Raw genomic sequence first — 24,360 nt, forward strand, 5'->3', positions numbered from 1 at the left:
TGGGGGTTTTTTTTTTCAATGTTTGTTTTCAAGATGAATAGAAATAATTTCATGCTTTAGGATTAATTAAATAGTTATATCGTAAACCACATTTAAAACCTCCTTCTTACCTTTTCCCATCCAAAAAATTGTAAATCTCCACTAACCTCGAGACGACCGCGAGTACTCGGTCCAGTTCCTTTAACTTTAAATATAAGACTGTAACAATGTATAACGCAAAGGATAACTCGGCTCTGTAAAGTTTATTCGATTGAGCCTGTACAAATAAAGTAATTACAAAAAGATATAGCTAGCAAATCCAGAACACTGTGATTCTGATTGATACTAGCAAACATTGACCAAATTCAACAAAAAATATAAGATTTAGAGTTTTGGCCAACTTTTTGGGATAATGTTAAAGTGCGCGGATTTTAAGATTTACGCAATTTTAATTTTTTTCCGGAATTAGTGTTTATTTTTTAAGCATTTTGAAATTATGGCGTTTTTGAACGCGGATTTTGGAATTAACGCGGGTGTCTTTATTCGCTTAGATTCGACAGAAACGGGTTTTATGTCATTTTCTTATTTGTTTATTTACCTATCATTCATCTGACTCGTTTGTGGTCTTAATGAACAGTTAAATATACGCACAAGACTAGAAAATTACAAAAAAAGTAGAAGGGTCTGTGCCTAGGGGCACGAACGGAAGCTTGACGTAGGACCGCTAGTGGACGGAACAAATGTGAAAATTTAGATCTTTTAATTGATCAATCATCAATTATCTTAACTCTTTCCGTTTTTTATTTGTAAGCGCATCAAATTTGTAGCATTTATTTCAAAGAGAAAGTTGATGAAGAGAATCCAAGGGACTGTCAACTTGAGTATTTTCGATTCATCTACCCGACTTTAATAGGTGTATTTTGATTTTTTTGTTATATATGAATTTTTAAGTATTGTGCATTTTGGTATTAAAGTGCATTCAATTCACCCCTCACAGTATTTGCCTCCGGATTATATGAATGGGGTGGGGAGGAAAGTATCGTTTGTGCAGAATATGTAAAAAGCCTTGATAGCTAACATAGCTCTTAACAAATTTATGGTGGTCCTGAAAAGGACCGTTTTGTAGTGATGGTTGAGTAATGCTGAGCTGAGCACTACGAGCTACTGATTCCGATCCTAGCCTAGCGGTGGGACTTCTTCCTCCTTCTCTATGGTCTATATATGAGCTCTGCAGCTCGCTGCTTGCAGGCAGCCTTTCGTTGTTGTTGTTGTTGTTGTTGTTTTTGTTTTTGTTGTTGTTGTTGTTGAAAGCACTACTGCTGCTGCTGCTGCTGTTGCTACTACTGCTGCTGCTGGACTGGACACCACCACTTATGGTGATTGAATGAGCACCGTTCAGTGGGACCGCGTCGAATTTGATTTTAAAGTCTGTGTTAGGGAATGCGCTGTTCACCATTGCAACAGTATTGGTATTTCTCAATAGTGACCTATTGAAAATTAACTAAGTGTTCATTTTAGCAGATTGGTAGATAAATTTCCAATCGTTTGGATTGTTTAGAATTAAAATCTATCTGCTATTGGTCGAAACCTGACCTCTTTTCGTAATGCTGTGCATTTTGGTTTTTTGAAATTGCATGGATTCTATAGATCCTGTGGAGATCTATCTGATGTATGTGTTGGTAGAGGGAAAAATGTATACTTTGCGGGAGACGATGTCTTAACACTCGAAAGCAATTTTGTGAAATATGAAGTAAAACAAATCCTAGCTAATTCTACACGATGATTTTGTTTGATTTTATTTATTTGTAAAGTCGCCGGGAAATACCCGTTTTTTCTGATAACTCCTTACTTGAAAACAGGCAAAAACTCACAAACAGGATGCTTTTTCATGGTATACAGTGTGATAATTCAATAATCAATAAATCTAGATAGAGCTGGAATTAGGGCGTAACAGCTTTTGTAAACAATGACTTCACTCAATCATTTCTACTAAATCAAGGCTCGCCCACGCAAATCAACATCACCATTGGGTAGAGGAAGACTTCCTCTACCTGATGGTTGTATTGGATTGCGTGGGCGTGTCTTGAATCCCTAGAAATCTTTGAGAGAAATCATTGTTTACAAAAGCTGTTACGCCCTAATTCCAGCTCTATCAAGAAATTATCTCAACATTTAGTGACAAACCATTCATAAATTTTGGTAACATACAAAAAATTCTATAATCCACATTAAATTTCACATGTAAGCGCCGATTGAAACAATCTTTTCGGCGTCATTACAAGGGTGATTGATTAAACGAAAGAAACGAATCGTGCGGAATGGAAGCCGCTCTTTAACAAATTTTTGGTGGCCCTGAAAAGGACCGTTTTGTAGTGATGGTTGAGTAATTCTGAGCTGGGTGTTCAACACTGATGAGGCTGTCGAGTTGTATGTCGTTTGGAGCTAGGGTGACACGCTTGGCATAGATGACCGACCCGCAGCGACTCACGAAGAGCTACTGATTCCGATCCATAGCATAGCGGTGCAGCTTCTTCCTCCTTTGATGGTTGCTTATGTGGGCTCTGCAGCTCGCTGCTTGCAGGCAGCCTTTCGTTGTTACTGGAGAACAATTTTCAACGCCACACGCCGAAAGCACTGCTACTGCTGCTACTAATTTTGACGACCGAACACCACCACACAGTGGTGTGGTCATTGGGAGCGTGTGGTTCTGAGTATGGCGATGAGTGTGCAAAATATTACGCAATTCCATCCTCCCTATTCGCAAGCGTCCGAGGATCGGAGGCGAATGCCACTTCGACTTGTTTCGTTTACATACTACTCTCTGACGACTGTGCTGAGGAAGCAGCATATGCATGTAGGTAATTGGTGGAATTGTTAGTTAATTCGACACTTTTGGACAATGCTGGACATTAACCAGTTTTTCAATAATTTCTTGTTGAAAATCAACATTTGAAAGATGCGTAGTCATATATCTGATCGATTGGTGATAAAATTATTGAAATTGGACCAGGGGAAGCTGAGTTATTAACGTTCAAAATCTTTCTTAATTTGTTACATGTTCCATTTTCGGTTTTCACAAAGTGTACCCCCATATAGAAATCAAAGACGTAGTCCTACGTAAAAAAAAAACTTTCTGAACTAGAGTATTACAAAAAGCTATCGCCTTAAAGAAAGTCGTTATTGAAAGGATCTTATGGTCAAGTTGAAGTCAAACAATTCAAAAACGTCGTTAAAAGTACTCCACATAAATCTAATGGGGTCATGTTGTCCAAATTTTGTGAATCAAAATGGAGGAGATCCCGCTGGCGTAGTCTCCTCTCCTGTTTTTTCTGCACTGATTCGATCCTAGCTATCCAACTGGCATGATACGGGCACCAGGCAACCACACTTGACTCCAAAATTGATCGTACCAGCGAACAATACAGGGATCGTAAGCAGAGTGGATCCCGGAAATCTGCAGAAATTTTGAATATGAATTCAAGCTGCCTATTCGCTTTAGAGATTACATCGCTACAGTGTACTCTAAATGTGAGAGCGTATCTAACGCGCTAGCATAACACCCAAGTCTCGTATTTGAGTTACTCGTTGTAGAGGCTGTTTTGCGATAGAGTAGTCAAAAACAAACGGTTTGATCTTTCGATGGAACGAAATGATACTGCATTTCGAAATGGTAACCGTCTTGAAGTTACGAGAACACCACATTTAAAAGCAGTTTACCATCCTCTTCAGCTCGAAACAATCTAGTAGACTCCCAATTATTATGTAGATCTTGACATCGTCCGCGTTAAACATTCGGCATCCAGGTGGCAGCATAAGTTCGATTTCATTCATCGAAACAATGTCCCCAGATTGCTTCCTTGGGGTACTCCGGAGGTGTTGGAAAATGTCTCAGATTGTTCGGATCCAATTTTTATACATAGCATGCGACTGGTATGCGTTAGGTACGATCTGAACCAAGTGACAAAAGCAGGAGACATGCCAATTTTTTCCACTCTAACTAGTAATATCGAACGCGGCTTTAAGCTCCGTATAAACAGCGTCGACTTGGGCACCAGAATCCATGCTACGCAGGCATGTGGAGAAGAATTGAACTAGATTCGTTGAGATAGACCGTTTTGGGAAGAATTCATGTTGTTCAGTGGAAATGTAGCGCTGGCAGCTGGCAAACAAAGTATCATTTACAATGATTTCGAACACCTTCGAACTAGTACACAGCGATGTGATTCCACGATAGTTTTCAATATCAGCCTTATCACCTTTCGTGTGGACAGGGAACATGACAGAAAATTTCCAACAAGTGGGGAATTTACGTTACTCTAAAGAAGCATTGAATAAAACAGTCAATGGGTAGACAAGAGCATCTGCATATCTTTTCAATATACAAGCGGGAATTCCGTCGGGACCAATAGAGTATGAAGGTTTCAATTTGTATTTGGCTGCTTCAACATGATGCGTTGAGATTTCGAAGGTACTGAATTCAATTGCATCCCTTGGAGTACCATCGAGAGCAGCAACTATTTGCGAGTTCGATCCACTGAGTTATTGAAAGGAGCCTTGAAGTGTTCAGCGAAAAGATTGCATTTTCCTTGTAGCGTACTAGTGCACGTGTCTTTATCAGCAATGGTGATCATTCTAGTGCCGTGTACTGAATTCCAGAGCGTAGAAATTGGAAAGGGTTTTCGACGGATAAATGAATTCGTACCGTTTGTGTTTGAGCGGGAAAACTCTGACCTCGGGACATCTTCAGGTTCCACAGAACCACACTAGACAAGAAAACTGTAAAAATTGAGTCCCTGAAGAAGGTCCCAAACGGACCGAAACGTTGGACAAAAATTAAATAGCAGTATTTTGATTTTGTCGAGACCGTTCCATACATATTTATCTCCACAGGCAATCCATTTTCTTTCCTTTTGGAATTAACGAAAGACCAAAACCGTTACGGGTTCCTACGAAGGCTGTTCTGCTTCCGAATGATGTATCGTTTGTAAAGAAATCGGTTGTACAGTCGATGCTGTTACTCGCTTGCGTGAATATGCGCTATAAAACAGGGTAACGAGAACGGCAGAAATTTCGTAGAGCATGTAATCTTATTCGTTTCAGCTGACGTAAACGCGAATTGGACCACGGCGACTTTTTTTTTTCCTTTGGTTTGTTTTTTCCGTTGATCTTGTTTTCCGTGCTGAGCACCAATGCTACCGACGTGCCAGGAAGGCAGCTCCCACACCTGGACCCTACCTATCGACCCATCAGCTCATGAACCGGGGACCAACGGCTTTACTTCCCATCCGAAGGAAGGCGTGATCAGAGATGTTATGCCTCAGAACATCCCGGCGGCGCCGACTGGGATTGAACCCAGGCCTGCTGGGGTGAGAGGTAATCACGCTTACCACTACACCACCGGCGCCGTTTAACCACGGCAACTTTGGAGCAGGTCGGCGAAGAAGAACACTGCGGATGATGGCTTTATTAACCTTTCCGTTGAAATAAACCATAGCATCGTCCACACAGCCAGCCATCTCGAGAGTCTGCCAATCAATATCACGGATTGTCTCACACAATGCTGTGTAATCAGCACGGTGAAAGTCCAAGCTTTGCGGATCAACGATATTTCGAATATTGTAGTGGTGGTTACGGACCTCAATTATTTTGTTGTTGTTTTATTTGCAAATTGTATAGGTATTTACACGGTGAACACGTATTGCGTAAAAAAACATACAATACCGTGGGATTCCTGAACCCATTTTTAAAACATGAACAACCCTCGTAAATTATTAAAATCCACGTTAAAATTTTAATAATTTACGAGGGTTGTTCATGTTTTAAAAATGGGTTCAGGAATCCCACGGTATTGTAGGTTTTTTTTTTACGCAATACGTGTCCACCGTGTAAATACCTATACCAGTGTATGCATATTTTTAGAATAAGGACAACATCCTGATACAGGAAATTGTTGTACGATCATTTTGGTAACTTCGAACTGTTGAAAAACCTTCACATGCCTTGCAGAGCATATTTTTGTATTGGGGTGACTTACATCCAGACATGATCCTGATTCTCTCATAGAAGTGATCAAACATATTTTAGAAGTAGCTTATCACCACAAGCGGTACTTAAAATCTCATGTTTTAAATGAATAAATCATTTGTGATTATATTGAACTGCATATAAGGGTGGTTTAAAAATCTATTTTGCTCCACCAAGCTTAAGCTTGCCTTAAAGCGCGTGCTGTCATACCTGGAAGTGGTGATGGACAACCGGCTAAACTTCAATAGCCACGCCGAATACGCCAGTGAGAAAGCGGTGAAGGCCATCGACGCGCTAGTCAGAATCATGTCGAACAACTCTGAACCAAGCAGTAGAAAGAGACGTCTCTTGACTAGTGTATCTACGTCGATACTGAGGTATAAAGGTCTAGTATGGGGTGCAACGCTGGAAACCAAGCAAAATATAAGGAAACTGAATAAAACGTACCGGCGAGTCGTGACTATGTACAGAACCATATCGTCGGAGGCAGCATGCATTATCGTTGGAATGATCCCTATCGGCATCACCCTGACGGAGGCCAGCAAATACCGTAACCAGTAAATGTAAATGTAAAAGTAAATGTTTTGCATAGGAATGCTCGATCTCTCAAAGATAATGAAGACGAGCTACGTAACTTTTTGAGAGTTCATAACGTGCATATTGCCTGAAACGTTCCTTGAACCTGACGCAAATTATTACATGAAATGATAGTCTTCATGGAGCCAGTGGTGAAGTTGCCATCATTCTTCATAGACGTATCAAACATCAAATACTTTCTTCATTTGAAATCAAAGTTTTTGAAACTTTGGAAGATTATGTCGAAACAAAATGTAGACAATTTAGCTGCCTATTTGCCATTCCGATGCCTAGGACTGCAAAATAATTTTCTCAAGGTTGACCATGTGAAACTTGCCCGTCATAGGTCTTTATTTATGATTATTGGTGATTTTAATGTAAAGCACCGCTCATGGAGAAATGCTCAAAGAAATTCCAACGGTAATATTCTGTTTGATGATTGTTCTACAGGTTATTACCATAGAGATAACTCTAAGACTAACCAAACGTGCTCAACTTTTTGGCTCAACTCTGGTACTATCTTCGGTCCCAAGCTAATCGATTCACCCCTCGAGACATAGGAAAATCCACGAATCAAAACAAACATTGTGTAGTACTAGAATTTTGACTAGAATGGGTTAATCGATTTGCTTGGGACCAATAGGCTAGTCAAGTAGTGAGCCAATTTAAATTCGTTAGTTTCCACCGGTTGTTATTACTCTATTTAATATACAAACAGCCCAACATGCTTTTTTTTAGCAAGAATTCCCTCAGCTTCTGATTTGGTCTTAACTGATTCATGTCAACTTTGTAGCCATTTGATTGCCCACGCTGACTTCGGCTCTGATCACCTTCCAGTAACGTTTGATATATCCCAAAACAAAATTTCTAATCCCAATAGCTCTACTTTCAATTACCATAGAGCTGATTGGGAGCAATATCGAACATTTATGGAATATAACTTTGGTCCAAATATTCCTTTACTATTAATGATGTTAACACTCCGAATACGGTGGGTAAAAAACTTTACGCCGACTACGAAGCCTCCGAAAAACGTGTAACGACAAGTTTGCAAAGGCATAACTTAGCCATTTCTTAATCAAATTCCAAAAATTGTGGTACACGGAACCGAAAAATTACCCAAAATTAAGTTTTTTTTCACTCATCTCCCATGTTCCGTTCAATAAGCTAATTTTCAGCAAACCGCTTTTAGTAGTTTACATTTGACTACGGCAAAAATAATTACTCGTGAGTATTTTCTACCCAAAATTAAGTTCAATTGACTCAAATTTGAGAATATCTCATATACTCACTAGTAGCTTATTGAACGATAGTCATGAGAAAGTCGAATCTTTCGTTCCGTTTTTGACAGCAACAAAAAGTGAGAGTGGGATGCAAACCTCAAAATTACCCAAAATTAAGTAAAAATAACTTAAATTTAGGGTAATTTTTTTTATTCGTACCTTTAGAATTCCTAGGGTCTGTAGGATTCTAAAAAGATTAAAAAAAAGTCGTCTACTTTCTTAAAAAGCGAAAAGCGTCGTAACATGTTTTTTTGAAAGGTGGTTTATGGGGTTTTGCAAGTGGCGCAAGATCTGTAAATTAGATTAATAGGCACAAATGCTTACAATTATCCATAATACAGTCATGGTTTCTATACATGGATCCTGGAGACAACGGAACGGTCCTGCGGCAGATCCGGATCATCCGTAAAAGTGGTCATTGCATGAACCTGATCCTAGAGCTCCGAGGTTTTTTTGAAAACATTAGGAACTGTGATATAAAAAAGTATTTGGAGTCGTGACATATACATGGACCTGAATGACCATGGGACCGTCCTCCGGAAGATCAGGAACATCTGTAAAAGTGGACAATCCACGAAACTGATCCTAGAGCCTCTCGTTTTTTTAACATTAAGAACTGTGATATAATAATGAATTTGGGACATGGACCCAGCGGAAGATCTGGAACATCCTTAAAAGGGGTAAATCCACGATCCTGATCCTAGAGCTCGGCGTTTTTTTTAACATTAGGAACTGTGATGATAGAATAATTAAATAATAGAATAATTTAATTTGGGGTTGTGACATAAACATGGACCTGGATGTTCATGGGACCGTCCTCCAGAAGATCCGGAACATCCGTAAAAGTGGTTAATCCATGAAACTGATCCTAGTGCTCCGCAGTTTTAGAAAAACACTAAGAACTGTGATGATAGAATGAATTTGGATTCGTGACATAAACATGGACCTTGATGGCCATGAGACCGTTCTCCGGAAGATCCGGAACATACGTGAAAGTGGAAAATTCATGAAACTGATCCTAGAGCTCCCTGGTTTTCTTGTAAACGTTAGGAACTGTGATATTATAAAGGATTATGGATCGTGATATAATCATGGACCCAGATGACCATTGGACCATCCTCCGGAATATCCGATCAATCCGTAAAAGTGGTCAATGTATGAAACTGATCCTAGAGCTCCACGTTTTTTTTTCGAAAACACTTGGAACTGTCATATATAAATTAATTGTAAATGAGGATTCTAAATTTGCGGTCGTGACACAAGCATGTGTCTAGAAGGCCATGGGACCGTCCTCTGCAAGATCTAGAAAATCTTTAAAAATGGTCGATCCTCGAAACTGATCCTAGAATTGTACGGTTTTTTCGAAAGCATGTGGAACTGTGATATAAGAAAGAATTTGGGGTCATGACATAAACATAGACCCAAATGACCATGGGGCTATCCTCGGGTAAGTCCAGAATATCGATAAAAAGAGGTCAATCAATGAAACTGATCCTAGAGCACCGCAGTTTTTTTTTCAAAAAACATTAGAAACTGTGATATAAGAATGAATTTGAGGTCGTGACATAAATATGTACCTAGATAGCCATGGGCCCGTCGTCCGGAAGATCAATAACATCCGTAAAATGGTCACTCCATAAAATTGAGAGCTGGAAGCAGAACTATGACGAGCACTTGAATGGTGATGCAGCAGAAAACGAAGGTGGCACGGCAATATACTATGGAGGTCGCGCAGAAGACGACAGGCTACCGGCCCCTGATCTTCAAGAAGTTGAGGAGGAGATCGGTCGGCTGAAGAACAACAAAGCAACTGGTGCAGATCAACAACCAAGTGAGCTATTAAAATACGGTGGTGAACTGTACTGGCTAGAGCACTACACTGGGACACCTGGGAAGGTGTCGTATGCCCAATCTACAAAAAAGGCGACAAGTTGGATTGCTGCAACTATCGCGCGATCACACTGCTGAGCACCGCCTACAAGGTACTCTCCCAAATTCTATGCCGCCATTTGCAAGCGAGTTCGTGGGGCAATAGCAATCGGGACTTACGGGTGTCCGCGCTACCACGGACCAAATTTTCACGATTCGGCAGGTTCAACAGAAATGCCGCGAATCATTTGTTCCTCGATTTCAAATCCGCATACGACACAACCGATCGAGATCAGCTATGGCAGATTATGCACGAGTACGAATTTCCATATAAACTGACGCGATTGGTCAAGGGGACGATGTATAGTGTGATGTGCGTTGTTCGAGTATCGGGGACACTCTCGAGTTCCTTTGAATCTCGAAGGGGGTTAAGGAAAGGTGATGGACTTTCGTGTATGCTATTCAACATCGCGTTAGATGGTGTGATCAGAAGAGTTGGGATAGACACGAGTTGCACGATCTTAAGGAAGTCCATCCAGCTTCTTGGCTTCGTCGATGACATCGACATCATGGCACGGAACTTTGAGTCGATGGCGAAAATGTACATTAGACTGAAGGCTGAAGCTAGGCGGATTGGCCTTGCCATAAACGGATCGAAGACGAAATACATGAGAGGAAGAGGTTCTAGAGAAGACAATGTTAGCCTCCCACCCCAAGTTCAGATTGACGGTGACGAAATCGAGGTGGTCGATGAGTTCGTGTATTTGGGCTCACTTTTGACCGCCGAAAATGATACCAGCAGAGAAATTCAAAGACGCATTATGGCAGGGAATCGTGCCTACTTTGGACTCCGGGGACGCTCAGGTCGAATAAAATTCGCCGCCGCACGAACTTGACTATCTATAAGACGCTGATTAGACCGGTGGTCGTCTACGGCCACGAGACCTGGACTATACTCGTGGAGAACCTCGAACGGAAGGTGTTGCGTACCATCTACGGTGGAGTGCAGATAGATGACGGAACGAGGAGGAGGCGAATGAACCACAAATTGCACCAGCTGCTGGAAGAACCATCCATCGTCCACAATGCAAAAAATGGGCGACTACGGTGGGCTGGGCATGTCATAAGAATGCCGCCCGACGACCCAGTGAAAGTGGTTCTCGAAAGCACCCCAACAGGAACCAGAAGAAGAGGCGCGCAGTGGACCCTTCGCAGACCACGAGCCTGGCGAAGTTTGGTCATGGATCGAGTAGAGAGGAGACGACTTCTTTGGACAGCAGAAGACAACAAGGCCTTAGTCTGATTGCAAGCAAGCAAGCCATAAAATTGATCCAAGAGCTCAATGGTTTTTTTTTCTAAAACACGTGGAACTGTGATATTAGAATGAATTTAGGGTCTTAATATACACATGGACCCGATAACCATGGGACCTTTCTCCGGAATATTCGTAAAAGTGGTCCATCCATGATACTTATTGTAGAGGAACTCTAGTTTTGTCAAAAAAGCTTCGAACTGTGATGTATGAAAGAATTTAGGGTCGAGACGTCAACATAGCCCTGGATGCCCATTTGACCGTCCTTCAGAAGATCCGGATCATCCGTAAAAGTGGATCATCCATGAAACTGTGAAAACCGTGTTTTTTTTTGCGAAAACTCGTGGAACTGCGATTTAAGATAGAATTTAGGGTCGTGACATAAACATTGTTGCGGATAGCCATGGGACTATCCTCCAAAAGATCCGGAACATCCATAAGTTTGTCAATCTGTGAAACTAATCCTAGAGCTCTGCAGTTCTTTGTTAAACTGTGATATAAGAAACCACTGGACCACTTTTATGGATTTTCCGTATCTTCCGGAGGACGATCCTATGGTCATTCAGGTTCATGTTTTTGTCACGACCACAAATTCTGTCATATATCACAGTTCCGAATGTTTACAAAAACCGCGGAGCTCTGGGCACAGTTTCGTAGATTGAACACTTTTACGGATGTTCCGGATCTGCCGGATGACCGTTCCGTTATCTCCAGGATCCATGTATAGGAACCATGAAGGTATTCTATCTAATTATGAAGATTTGTGCCCATTTATGTAGATTATAGATCTTAGGCCATTTGCAAAACCCATAAACACACTTAAAAAAACATGTAACGACTCTTTTCACATTTTGAAAAAGTAAACGAATCAATCTTCAATGCTTTTACAATCAAAATAATCTACAGACCTTAGGCATTCTAGAGATTCCTCAATTTTTGAAATTCATCAAGAAATGGCTAAGCTATGCCATTGCAAACTTGCCGTTACACGTTTTTCGGAGGCATCGTATGCGGAGTGTTAATAATGTTCTTGAATCTCTGAATACTTCTATAGTCAAAGCAAGAGCTGCCTCAGTACCAAAATGCGAGGTCCGTAGGAGGCAATATCAAAGAATATGCGATCCTGCCATGAAAGTTATCTGACGGGATTTGCAAAAACAAAATAAAAAAACGATTCTCTGCCTTGATGAACAAACATCTTGAATATAATTTTTCGAAATTATAATCGAGTTACAATCCCTTTTGGAAGCTCACAAAAAATTTGAAAAACCTTAAGCCAAGCGCCTTAGCTAGCACTTAAAGAAGGTGGTATTTTTTTAAATTCGATAAATGCTCAAAAACTTGGTAAGCAATTCGAGAGTTCCCATAATTTTAGTTTGAGGATTACTAGTCCTATTGTGAATCTGGTTGGTCGGGATTATCTGAATATTTCTCTTGGAAAAATATTTTTGATAATTCCTGGGGGACTGATTTCTATTTAGTATGGTCAACAACTTAAAAGTTTCATTATATGAAAGCTCCATGTGATGATGGAATTTTCTATATCCTCATAAAAAACTCCAATAGAGTACATTGTATTTCTTGGTTGGTTGGTTGGTTGTCTTTATTAAGGAGATTTTCAGCTAGACGCTGGTTCATCTCCGGGTATTTCTTGGTAAAATTATTTAACAGATGTTTCCTTTTGACATAATTTTCTGATAAATGGAAAAATGCAATTTTCAAGCCGGCAAAACTCCAGTTGAAGCTTCTAGCTACCGTCCAATAAGTTTGCTTTCTTCAATAATTAAGCTTTTCGAAAATATAATTTTGAATATAATGATGCGATATACTCAAATTTTGAAGATGAGCAGTTTGGATTTCATCATCAGTATTAAACTCTTAAAGCAACACCCACATTAGATTCGGATACCGTTCATGCACTGAACATAAAATTTCGTTTATACAGCGAAATCGCTCGTTTGTTCTACGAATTTATTCGTTGTTTTCAGCAACGAAATTGATTTGTAAACTGTATGAAGCTAGTTTCGTTAGAAACTAATATAAAGTAATATTCACTAGCACCACCTAGTAAGAGAATCTCGAGTCTATCTGACCACCACCTGAAAGCCCTGGATCTTTTTAACAAGTTTGTCTAAGACAATACCTTTCCAAACGGTCAGCATGCTGTGTTATTGCATCATGGAATCATTCTATGCAGTATCATATTACCTACCACGTGAAAATTTCTGGATCAACAATAGAAAAGGACCCATCAGCTCAACAAACCGTTCCAAAGCCCATTGCTCACAAATAGAAGGCCGCCCACACAAACCAACACCATCATCGTGTAGGTAGAAGTTTCCCCTATCCGATGATGGTGTTGGTTTGCGTGGGTGGCCTTCGCTTTGTGAGTAAAGGGCTTTGGAACGGTTTGTTTACCAATGCTGATAGGCCCTTTTTCTATTTTTGATCCAGATTTGCTTCAACCAATCCCACTGTGCTAAGAGAGGGAACCCCAACTTTGAAGGCTTACAACTTTGCCATTTAACGGCGCCGGTGGTGTACTGGGAAGCGTGATTACCTCTCACCCCAGCAGGCCTGGGTTCAATCCCAGTCGCCGCCGCCGGGATGTTCTGAGGCATAACATCTCTGATCACGCCTTCCTTCGGATGGGAAGTAAAGCCGTTGGTCCCCGGTTCATGAGTTGATGGGTCGACAGGTAGGGTCTAGGTGTGGGAGCTGCTTTCCTGGCACGTCGGTAGCATTGGCGCTCAGCACGGAAAACAAGATCGACGGAAAAAAACAAACCAAAGGAAAAAAAAAACTTTGCCATTTCTTAACGGATTTACTTGCGGTCTTCACGAGTCGCTTTCTTATTACAAAAAGGTTATCCTTTAGGAAATTCGTCGAGTACAGCATCACCCAGAACTGTGAAACTGTTACTTTTTTTTCCATATATTTGGCTAACATTTTTCATACAAACTTTGAGGCGTTTGCGGCACCACTTCCCGTGGACCAAATGAGCTAAAATTTTCAGGGGATGTTATTAGGCACCCAAACTATTCAATGTACAAGGTTTGAAATTCCAGACTTTTCACTGTTTCCAGACAAGGTTGGGCCAGTCTATTATACATAGACTTTAGTTGCAAGTACAACAAGACAGTACATATAATAGACGTCCAACTCCCTGCGTTCCATCGATAAATGAAGAAATGAAAGAGACGACTAGTTTCACAATAACAAACCTGTTTTTCTTGACCTCTGGCCATCTGTCGGGTTAATTGATCTTTTAATTATGCATGTACTTAAACGAATGTAATTCAATTTAATCGTTGAGTGGAGCCTAATTATATTAGATCATTTGATATTCAATTATAAACCAATATTACCAATACGACGTGTTTTACGCGGACACTGCGTTTGCTGATTGCTAGATGATTAATTTTAAATAATTTTAATTAAATTTGTGGTTAATTAGGGAGAAAATGAAAACGTTCAATTCAACTGGCCACCACAAAACCTTCCATCGGATCGGGAAATGTGTTGTATATGATTTGTACATAATTGACTTGTTGTAGATATTTATACGTACACATGTCGGGCTTTGCAGTTTTTGGCTACACATGATTTCTAATTTAAAACATAGAGCATTAAATTCTATTTTTGATTTCACTACCATTTTTTAACGAACCGAGATGAATGAAAAATGTCATATACAGTGGATATCGTACTACAGCGGTCGGTACAAGTACTCGCTCCAAGTTTTATAATACGAGTACTCGTGCCTCGAGGGTCCTTCTTTCACTTGATTCCCGGGATTTCTCTCTAGCGGCCATCTTGAAAAACGTCTTGAATTGTAGATTTCAAAATTTTGCTCGGTGAATAACGGCGCCGGTGGTGTAGTGGTAAGCGTGATTACCTCTCACCCCTGCAGGCCTGGGTTCAATCACAGTCGGCGCCTCCGGGATGTTTTGAGGCATAACATCTCTGATCACGCCTTCCTTTGGAAGGGAAGTAAAGCCGTTGGTATCCGGTTCATGAGTTGATGGGTCGATAGGTAAGATCCAGGTGTGCTCGGTTGAAATTTTAAAATACTTCTTTTTATCAAAGCTTTTATTAATTCTACAGGTGATACAAATTCAAGGCAGACGTATTATATTTAATATTCGATATTAAAACAAAAATTGATGAAAGTGGTTCAAATAGGTTGATTTCGACTTTTTATCCACCACAATCAAATTAATTTAAAGTACTTAATTCGAAAAATATAAAACTTCTCTTCCATACCTCAAAATTTTGAAATCTGCATCATCAAGACGTTTTTAAGTTGCCCGTGAGAAACGTCACCGGTGGTAAGCACCTCTCACCCCAAAAGGCTTTGGGTTCAATCCGAGTCGGCGGATTGAAAAAAAAAACGTATCTATTCCATATGTTAAATAACCTGTTATTTATCACAAACAATTTTCGAAGTTCACCAAATAAGATCCCTCCAGCTTTTCACACGGACTTCCGATGGTCAAAATGGCACAATAATGACTGAAATTGATAATAACCAACACTTATTTATATAGGAAAAAAAAAAAAATTAAGTTTAACTTGAAATGTTATTGAGATGATATTTAAGGGAATGATAATTTTATTCTATCGTGCTGAATCGGTTGATTTTTCTTCAATCATGACGACCAAACTGAACACTAGGCCTTTCCTCAACATAAAAAAGAACATAAGTTATATGCCATATGAGATATCAACCATATTGACCGGATAAGCCATCTTGGAGAAAGTTTTCCAAGATTGGCACGCATGCACAGACACATATACATACATTACCAAATTTCGTCTTGCCGAGCTGATTTCTCATACTAAATTTATTTCTTAGATGTTCTATTTATTTATTTTTATTTTTTTTCTATTTATTTATTTCTGTCGAGTTAGAGTGGATCAAGACCGTTCGTGCTGAATCCAATTTAAAAAACTTTAGTTACACGAGAGGGCAACAAAAGTAATAACAAAAAAGCTTATAATAAATAGCGGCACTGGTGGTGCAATGGTAAGCGTGATTGCCTCTCACCTCAAAGGGCCTGGGTTCATTCAATCCCAGTCGGCACCGCCGGGATTTTCTGAGCCATAAAATCTTTGATCCCGCCTTCCTTCGGAAGAGAAGTAATGCCGTTGGTTCCCGGTTCATGAATTGATGGGTCGATAGGTGTTTCAAAGCCCGACATTTGTCGAATGTTAGCTTCATATTAAAAAAAAAAATGCAAATTAGTGAACGACATGGCTGTTACGGAGTTATCCATCTAGGACGCAATCAAACGTTTGGTTAAGCATGTTATCCGGAAGAAATTTTCGGAGGAGGTGGGTCTCGACTTGTGCACAGGGAATACATGGTAAACCGGGATTAAATACAAGTGTTTCATACATGTAAGATTAAGAGACACCAAATGTATTTCTGTCCCTTGTGGATAGTCAAGAAAAGAAGTCTGAAAGTTGCTATGTTTTGGAGAGGGCATAGAAAAAACTACAAAGGACAACCCTATGGGGTTGTACGCAATGGTGACGTAGGACTACGTGGTCTTATATAATAAATCTTATTTGTTAACTGCAGCAGTAGCTTGTGTTTTGTGTGGTAATAGGAATTTGAGCGGGATTCTATCTGTTTATACTCTTTAATATGACGCGCTTGACATAGATGGCCCACTAATTCCGATCAATAGCGGTGCGGCTTCTTCCTCCTTCTATGAATGCTCATGTGGGCTACAGATCGCTGCTTGCACGCAGACATTAGTTGTGTACTGGAGAACACCACCGCTCACCACGCGGTGATTGAATAAACACCGTTTGGTGATACCGGATGGAATTCATCTTTGAAATCTGTGTTAGGGAAATCGCTTTTCTCAGGCAATCGGGAATTATTTTAACTATCATAGGAACAGTTGCACATTCGTGCAATTTTCAATAGTGACATTTTGAAAAATGATAATGTTCTAAATTCAACAGTAGCGTAGAAATATTTCTGATCGATTGGTGATAAAATTATTGAAATTGGTCCAGGGGCAGCTGAGTTATTAACGTTCAAAATCTTTCATAATTTTGTTACATGTTCCAATTTTGGTTTTCACAAAGTGTACCCCGATATAGAAATCACGGACGTAGTCCTACGTCAAAAAATAAGGAAATAAACAGATCATGTATTTATTGAATATTTCCTGGCGATTAAAAAAGCATTTTAGACATTAAAATGCATATTGGGGGATTAACTTAGTTCATTCTGTATTATTTTCATCCTATTAATGCGCAAGTCTGTATTATCTATGAATGTAAGTTCTTGTAGCTTAATAGTTAGCAAGCTTATTCATATCAATCACAGTAATATCCTGGATACTGGTTGAACTGGCCTTTACCATAATTAAAATTGTGAATTTTGAAAAATGTGGATGGTTTTCTATACCTGTAATTTTCTTGCAAAATGACTGGAAAATCAGGGATTTTGTTTTTCTTCATTGAAGTAAAGGCAAATAATAATTATATAGAAATGGCATAATAGCACCGCAGGGCATGAATTCTTAACTGAACTGTTCACCATTGAATGGGTCTTATCCATTTAACCTTCCTAGTGCATTGGGATCATTGTTGGCCTGGAAACAGTGTGTAATATTGCCCTAATGCAATGATGCGTAAATAGAAAATCGAAACATTGAGCGTCACGTGGAAGTGGAACTTAGTGAAAGCCTAAGTGCGTTTTCGAAGCTTTTGAAAGATCGTCGGTTGCAGTGGCTTGCTTACTGAGCAGAAAACCATGGTCCCAGGTCCATTCATAGTAAAGACATTTATGGTCAAATCTTTTGTTTATCATATATTTTGCGAACCTTTCCGTCGTCGTCTGCCGGGTTTGAATGGTTATAGCAACTCGAGTAACGGTATGATGTGATATGAGGGGTTCGGTGACCTTAGAGCGACCGTTTTTGCTTACTGAGCAGTACATCATGAGTCTTATCTCAGGCCCATCCACATTCAAGATTCATCAATCGTTTTATTTGTTAATATGACTACATTGTAATAGCAGCAATTCGAAAAATAAGCTCGTGGAAATAAGACCGTGGGTTCAATCCCAAGCTCCTTCGCATTATGTGATCGTTAATACATTAATTCAACTTATCGTTTATCAAAACTATCTCTGCTGCAAACCCAACCGCTTTACCTAACATCCCAGTGATTCCTTGTGGAAGTGCAGAGGACTTCTCGGCTTCCATCAATGCGAGTGTCACATTCCTACCCGTTCCTTTCTTGACCTGTGTTCGGGCGCGGCCGGCGCTGGTATTGCCTAGTTTGAGATCACCAGTTTTTATACGTTGAGGATGAATTCTAGTCGTCTATTGATTCTCTGTGTCATTACAGCTGATCTGGCTATAACAGAGCAGCAACCGTGGGCGGTCAATCATGCTCATGCTATGTATAACACACAGAAAGAGGGTGAAATCGATTGTTACGGTTTTCAGCTGTACCGATAATACCTATCGATGGATTTCCGGATAGTTCCAGCACTAGTGCCAATCATCAACGAGTGTCAATTGCCAGTTTATGATTAATCATTAACGGCAATCGAGTGCCAGGGAGGCGACCAACGGTTTTACTTCTCTTCCGAAGGAAGACGCGATCAGATTTGTTCACCTCAGAAAAACCCCCACGTCATGGCTGGAATTGATCCCAGACGCACTGGGGTGAAAAAAAAAATTGTGGTTTATTATGAAATTTGAATGTATTACTGCGAAGCCTCTAGTAGTTTAGCGCAGACAAAGTTTTGCATACATTTTTATATACGAAATAATAATAAAAAGTGTTTAAGAAACTTGGATCAAAATCGATTAATCGAAATTAAAAGATTGATGTTGGCCATTTAGATTCAATATTGCCCATTAGCATCTTAATAATTTATTGATTTATTTTGTTTATTTAGGGTAAACGCACCAATAGTTGAGGTAAATTAGTGCAATGTGTTTCTATAGTAGCTTATGGAGACTTTATAAGCCACTATAGGAACACATTACAGTAGCGTACCTCCACTATTGGTGCGTTTATCCTATTTATTTATTTATTTATTTAATTGATCACTTCCAAGTGACTATTCAACTCTGATTGGAAACATGTATTAATGTATACAATACGCGGAACAGAACAAATTTACACAGCTACAGAAATATGTAACACAGCATAATAATCACCAAAACATTTTATGGAACCTTAAATCCGTTTCTCCTCACTATGTTTAGTTAGCAGCTCGACAATAAGTTTTACTGAAAATCAGCGATGCCATGTACAGCTTTCCTCCGAAGAACGCGTTAACCACCGCTTTTTATCGGCGGGTTTTCAACCTATCGTTTTGATTTTCTGCGACTGACTAGTATCCATTGAGTGTGATGAGTGGGTAACGTGTTCTCTGGGGGATAGCTGTATCCTGATTTTTGTATACAAAAAAGTAAGGTACTTTTACAAGTTTATAACCTAAAAAAAATAGTAAAATAGTAAAACAAAAAATATTTTTGCGCCAACAAACTTGTTACAGAACCCTATGGAATCAAAATGAACAAGAGGGTTCCAACATTCATCGTGTAAAAAAATTAGGATACATGGCATCGTTGCTGAGATGTTGTTGAGATTTAGCGAAACATTTTCCGAGACTCAGCAAACAAACATTACTTTTGCTGAGCTCTAAGTAAAACATATCAAAACATATATTCAGCGGAGGCGGTACCGGTGGTGTAGTGGTAAGCGTGATTGCCTCTGACCCCAAGAAGCCTGGGTTCAATCCCAGTCGGAGCCACCGGGATTTTCTGAGGCATAAAATCTCTGATCACGGAAGGGAAGTAAAGCCGTAAAGGAAGGGAAGTAAAGCCGTAAAGGAAGGGAAGTAAAGCCGTAAAGGAAGGGAAGTAAAGCCGAAGGGAAGTAAAGCCCCGGTCCATGAGTTGATGGGTCGATAGGGGTCCAGGTGTGGGAGCTGCCTCCCTGTCGTCGGTAGCATTGGTACTCAGTACGGAAAACATATCAAGGAAAGAAAAAATATTCAGTGGTGCCAAAATTCCCGAGATTTGGCAAACCAAGCTTAGTGTGTACATTGCTAATGAATAGCTTTTCATTAACAATCGGCGTCGGTAGCATTGGTACTCAGTACGGAAAACATATCAAGGAAAGAAAAAAATATTCAGTGGTGCCAAAATTCCCGAGATTTGGCAAACCAAGCTTAGTGTGTACATTGCTAATGAATAGCTTTTCATTAACAATCGCTTCAAAAAGCTTTGGAATAAAAGACATAATTTCATTTTCACAGTAATTAAGTATGTCAGATTTTTAGAAACTTTTGAAAATAAAAGGTGATACGGTCAAAATTTGGTCAATATCAACTTGACGTATTTCTTTCAATTTTGCATTTAAAAAACCTGAACACCCCTCATTTTGAAGGTGTGTGTGTGTAGAATGTTGCTCCTATTTTGATTTTGGAATTCACTATTCAGTTGTCAAAATGCCGTCCAAGCAAGAAGAGCAGCGTAACAAAATTTTGCTCGCGCATCGCGAAAATCCGAACTACTCGCACGCAAAGTTGGCAAAATCGCTAAAAGTTGCCAAATCAACCGTTACAAATGTAATTAAAGTGTTTGGGGAACGTTTGTCGACAGCCAGGAAGTCTGGATCGGGGGGAAATCGAAAACCGGAAGCCGCTGAGACGACAAAGAGAGTTGCCGGTAGTTTCAAGCGAAACCCTAACCTCTCTCTCCGAGATGCCGCAAATAAGCTGGGTGTATCGTCTACAACCGTGCATCGAGCCAAAAAACGAGCTGGACTATCGACTTACAAGAAGGTAGTGACTCCAAATCGCGATGATAAACAAAATACGACGGCCAAAGCGCGATCCCGGAGGCTGTACACGACGATGCTGACGAAGTTTGACTGCGTGGTAATGGACGACGAAACCTACGTCAAAGCCGACTACAAGCAGCTTCCGGGACAGGAGTTTTATACGGCAAAAGGAAGGGGAAAGGTAGCAGATGTTTTCAAGCACATGAAACTGTCAAAGTTCGCAAAGAAATATCTGGTTTGGCAAGCCATCTGTATCTGTGGCTTGAAAAGCAGCATTTTCATAGCTTCCGGGACTGTCAACCAAGAAATTTACGTGAAAGAGTGTTTGAATAAACGTCTGCTGCCTTTCCTGAAGAAACACGGTTGTTCCGTACTGTTTTGGCCGGATTTGGCATCTTGCCATTACGGTAAAAAGGCCATGGAGTGGTACGCCGCCAACAACGTGCAGGTGGTTCCCAAGGACAAGAACCCTCCCAACACGCCAGAGCTCCGCCCAATTGAGAAATACTGGGCTATTGTTAAGCGGAACCTAAAGAAGACCAAAAAAAACTGCTAAGGGCGAGCAGCAGTTCAAGGCAAACTGGCTTTCTGCGGCGAAGAAGGTGGACAAGGTGGCTGTACAAAATCTGATGGCAGGGGTCAAGCGTAAGGCCCGGCAATTCGGATTTGGAAAAGCGGAAGCCTAACTGAATATTTTTCCTGAATTTTATACTAATTGAACTTGAAAAATAAATTTAATTTGATTTTTTAAATAAACGATTTCACCGATTTACACGCGTTTTCCCTTGACCAAATTTTGACCGTATCACCCTTTAGGCACTAAGAAGCAGCTTTTTCATGTTTCAGCAGTATTGTGACATGACAGTTGATACCTGCTGATTTTTAGTACCTATTGATTAGTATTTAACTCGTAGACAAACGATGGATTCTTCAGTGGTGTTGAGTACTTGGCACTGATGAAGTCTGCAAGTAGTGGACGAAATACGCCTATCTGTCAAAAGATAAGCAATTATAAAGGAATTTAAAGGAAATAAACCAACCCACTCAAAGCTCTCCATAAAGGGATTCCGTTAAGAGATTCGACAAATTTAAAGGATCAATGTTTTGTTTACACAAAAAAATCTCATGGATATTTGTTAATAACAAATTTATGCAATTTTGCTCCTTCCCCATGGACATTATAACGTCTAATGGTTTATAACGTCTAATGGTTATTTCTTTCATGTAATTATCGTTAATAATAGTTATTCAATAGTAGATAGTTCATCCATATATTCGTACTTTGACGCGAAGCGTTGTGGATTATGAGATGCTCGATGACCCTGGAGGGATCGATTTTCCTTACCGAGCAGAAAATCATGGATTTAACCCCAAGCTCTTTCATAGCACAATAAATCGCCACCATCATTTGTATATTTGATATTGAACATTAACCTCGGAAACTATTTGCATATCAAGCGAAAACGTAGTCGTGTTTTGTCGCGAAGTGTTATGGGTATGAGATGCTCGATGACCATGGAGGGATCATTTTTGCTTACTGAGCATAAAATCATGAGTTTAATCCCAAGCTCTCCGTCATGAATCTTTAAATTCATGATCACTAAATAAAATGAATATGATCTTTCGATAGCCGGCTATCGAGAGATTAAATAAACAACAAATAAACAATACCTACTTTTGGTTGCATCACCAACTTGAGGTGAATCCTAACCGAATACCCTACCCAACCCTCCAACTCTCTAGCAATTATGAGGGTGTCGCTAAGTCGGTGGCCTCTCGTTAAGTAAGTACTACATCAACATTTTCTTCCTTATCCCTAGTTATGGTAAAGATGAACGTGGCCGGGAATAGCGACAGTCATGCTTCTGTAACTCTTGTTCAGATTGGAACCAATGTTTACTCCCGAGCATTATTCCTGAAAGTAGTCTAACTGAGAATGAGACGTGAGTGTCGCTAGTATCCAATTTACGAAGTACATCATAACAACGCTAACGCTATAACAAATCTACGCAATTTTGCTGAATTTTTTAATGAATGGTTTGCTTAAGCCCTTAACTTTTAGTTTTGTCAAAATTAAACTGAAATGTTTCATTTTCCCCATTGACTGGGAGTAAGATGTTATATTTTTTAGTGGCTGGAATAAAGTCAGTACTACGGTGATTGATGTCTCCATATATATGAACTTTTACTCCAAGGGGAAGCCTAGTCGCAATTTCTTCAGTAATATGAAAAAAACTTTTCATGTGGACTACATTGTTCATATCCGCATGTTTCGGGTACACCGGGAAAGTGGCCAGTTCCTGACTAGATCCAAAATCCTTGATGAATGGTTCAGAAACACCAGAATTCAAAAACATGATCAATGACTGCCAAACCAAGTGCCCAGGACCACATTGGCCACATCCGATAATGTTGTCGATAACGAAAGGCCACTGCAGCAGATAAATCCCAATCAAACAAAAAATTGTTGGAATTTATATTAGTAAGATGGGTAAGATCTCGCCATAGGTGGTTTAATTAAGTTTTTCTGTAAACATTGGTAAAATAAAAAAAAAAAATCGGAATAATAATAAGATTCATTTTCGCATATGAATTTAACGCAAACACATTATTATCCTTGCATGAACAGTGATCGCTATATAAATATAACATGATCGATCGTTCATTAGATCAGCAATTTATTATGTTGTCACTCGAACGAAACGAATTAACTTTGCACATGGGAATCGTATCGTCACGTGACAGATTGTAGATTCTGTAGACTATTTTGCACTTTAAATCCTTGATTTATTTTCCTAATGATCTGTTTTCTATACTCGGTTGAAGTACTAATTTAAATTGGTTATTTTGTCAACGATACTCTTTTTTAATGCTTATGATTCCTTGTTTTCCAAAAGCTCTATAACGAAACGAATTAGTTCATTTCAATAAATTGTGTTTTTGTATATAATAAATATTACTGTTGTAAATTATGTCGTAATAACTTTTCAAATTTATGTTCTTTTTTCAGAGTCGATTCTTAGAAGATGCATCAATCATGTGTAACTCATGGTCTCCAAGACATAATGTAAGTGCTAATATCTATATGCATAAACAGAAAGCGTACTGAATACAGAGAACACGGATCTAAATTTAAGATTATGAACTGTTTAATTTTACAGAAAAGCTCTAACATTAACATAAAACAATTTTCCAGTTTATTTGGATGAATTTTTTTTCTAACTTACCAGTCTAACTCAAAAAAAAAGAACTTATGTTACATTTACTATGATGATTAATAAAATAAGTCATAAAAATTCAATTTATAATTTTTTTTTTAAACCTTTATTAACGAGATTTTTTACCCACCTGAAAATAAAAAAAAATGAACTCCTTAAATAAAATAATACATTTCCACGCCAATTTACGAATCAATATTAATTATACCCTCTCAGATATACAAAAAAATTCTCATAACTGTTCACTATTGGGAATCATTCAAAT

General features: G+C 39.4%; 1 long non-coding RNA gene across 1 annotated transcript in view; it reads left to right on the forward strand.

Moving 5' to 3' along the window:
• LOC135712005 (uncharacterized) overlaps nucleotides 1-23,991 on the forward strand; it is a 57,301-nt gene extending 33,310 nt beyond the window's left edge. The window contains exon 3 of the long non-coding RNA XR_010518529.1: nucleotides 23,888-23,991. This is a non-coding gene — a long non-coding RNA (uncharacterized LOC135712005). The remainder of the gene's footprint in view (nucleotides 1-23,887) is intronic.
• Nucleotides 23,992-24,360: the final 369 nt, after the last annotated feature.

Source organism: Ochlerotatus camptorhynchus, unplaced genomic scaffold (assembly GCF_037179485.1).
Source record: "Ochlerotatus camptorhynchus isolate MF236.1 unplaced genomic scaffold, CSIRO-AGI_Acam_v1.1 ptg000451l, whole genome shotgun sequence".
NCBI classification, from domain to species: Eukaryota; Metazoa; Arthropoda; class Insecta; order Diptera; family Culicidae; genus Ochlerotatus; species Ochlerotatus camptorhynchus.